This window comes from Amphimedon queenslandica, unplaced genomic scaffold (assembly GCF_000090795.2).
Source record: "Amphimedon queenslandica unplaced genomic scaffold, v1.1 AMPQUscaffold_13176, whole genome shotgun sequence".
Taxonomy (NCBI): Eukaryota; Metazoa; Porifera; class Demospongiae; order Haplosclerida; family Niphatidae; genus Amphimedon; species Amphimedon queenslandica.
This window is the reverse complement of record NW_003546588.1, coordinates 92662-94801: the sequence shown is the minus strand read 5'-3', so window position 1 is coordinate 94801 and position 2140 is coordinate 92662.

The following is a 2140-nucleotide window of genomic DNA, read 5'->3' as shown; positions in this document are numbered from 1 at the left end:
GTATCAATTATCAAAGATTGGCATGCTCAAATCACTTTCATCCAAGTTAGTGGCCTTAATTGAATTCCATGTGAATATTATTTGGTATAGGTTATCTGGAAGCAATTATACACAACACGGTCTGCTTCTGACAGAGGAACCACTTTTCAATTTAGAAGTATATTACATAGAACTTATGTACCAATGCTGTAGAAGATTTTCTGAAGTGGTGCTTGTAGGACATGTCATTGCTGCAGCTGAGAAAGTGTATGTGGAAGGAATGACTTTTAATGAAGTGTCTGAGATTATCATCAACAGATTTGTGAAGCTTCATCCTAAAGAAAATGCTAAAAGCCAAGGTATGTAATAGTATTTATTATGCTGTAAATATTTATAATTCCTTTTCTGGTGTAAATACACTTAAATTTAATTAATGCCTATGCCTGTGAGCTACTAGAGTAATCTCTCCATTATCGGGCACATCCACTAATTGGATACTGTAACTCGCCTTTGAGCCATCATTCTAGAGTATATTTGATGCCACGAAGTAGAGCTTCTAGATTTGTTAGCATATTCAAGAAACTGACTAACAGTGTTCTTGATTTTTGTCAGCAAAAATTATAACAAAATAGAATTGGACTACTCTAATATTGGCTCAAAATTTTCTTCAATGGTTGTAGGAAAAGTAAACAATCACTTTTGTTATCAGCAGATAGGGGTATCATTACACTATTACAGCAGCAAACTACTGCTTCAAATTTTCCTTTATACTTTTGCAATTTGGGTATCTTTACCAACACTTATGAAGATGCCTATTTGGACTTCCGTATATTTGGACACAAATTTTAAAACTATTTTTATTGCTTATTTTGCCTGTGGAAAGCTAGCAAAATTTATCAGAAGATGCAAAGGCAATGTTTATGTAATTTAGCAACCTGAATGTATAAGCTATGTTGTCTGTCTTGCAAATTGCAAAGTGCAGCTCAAACTATAAAGCTGAGCCCCACCCACATGTAAAACTGCTCATGCTCTATGGCCTTGTGTCTGATCACTCATCTCTTTGGTTTGTTATTGAGTGACTTTATTGTGTAGCAGATTGTTGCTTAGCCTCTGTGGAGAGAAAAAGTGCAAGAAAAGGTAGGTATTGACTGCATTGCTACCTTGCAAGTGATGATTACTTTTATACATAGACTTCCATGTTTATCAAAGCACAGGGGCTACATCTTGGGAGCCTATATTGTGTGACTATTGTTTTCCATGTATGTTGCTTTTTGTAGTTGCTTCAATGACATCAAGCTCATAAGTGAAAGAAAACCATTAATATTAATGATTAGCCTAATAATATCATGTTGTGGTTTCAAATTGGCATTCCTGAGAGTTCATTGTATTAACGTTAGTGCACTGATTGCAATAAATAATCTGAGCATACTTTTTTTGCAAGTGATGTTTATTTTTCTATTCAGTAGTACATCTTTGGTGCTAAACTAGTACTTGTTAGCTCTTAAATAATATACTTGTAGTTTATGCTGCATAGAAATTTATAGATGATTCAAAAATACAACTATATACAGTACAATTTGATTTGAGGGTAGTTTATTTAAGAATTAATTATGTATTTTTGAATGTTTTCAATTGTAGTATGGTGGCATCAGTTCCACTTTGTGATCGCATATTTCGTGCCAGGAAATACAAACCATCATATTAGTAGTCACATTAGTTGTCCTGCAGCTAGGCCAGGAAGCTACAAAGGCTGGAGTACAAGTGCTTTACATAAAGCCTGTGATTCTGTACATGGTGGAATGTCTATCAGGAGGGCTACAAAAGAATATAACATACCAAAGTCATTGCTTTTTGATTATATCAGTGGGAGGGTTGAGTTTGAGGCCAAAAGTGAGGCAAAGCCACATTAAACAGAGGCTGAAGAGGAAGAGCTTGTCTCATTTCTTAATGGAATGTCTTCCATTGGTTATTCACAAACAATAAACAAAGTTGTTCAATTGGTTCAAGCTGTTATCACTGAAAGAGGTCTTAATGTGACAGTTACATTGAGTTGGTGGCATTCCTTTAAGTCTTGTCATCCAGAACTAGTTCTTCGATCACCTGAAACCCTAAGTCATGCTCGGTTTTTCTGTTAGGGTGATGAAAAGTTATTTTGATTTGC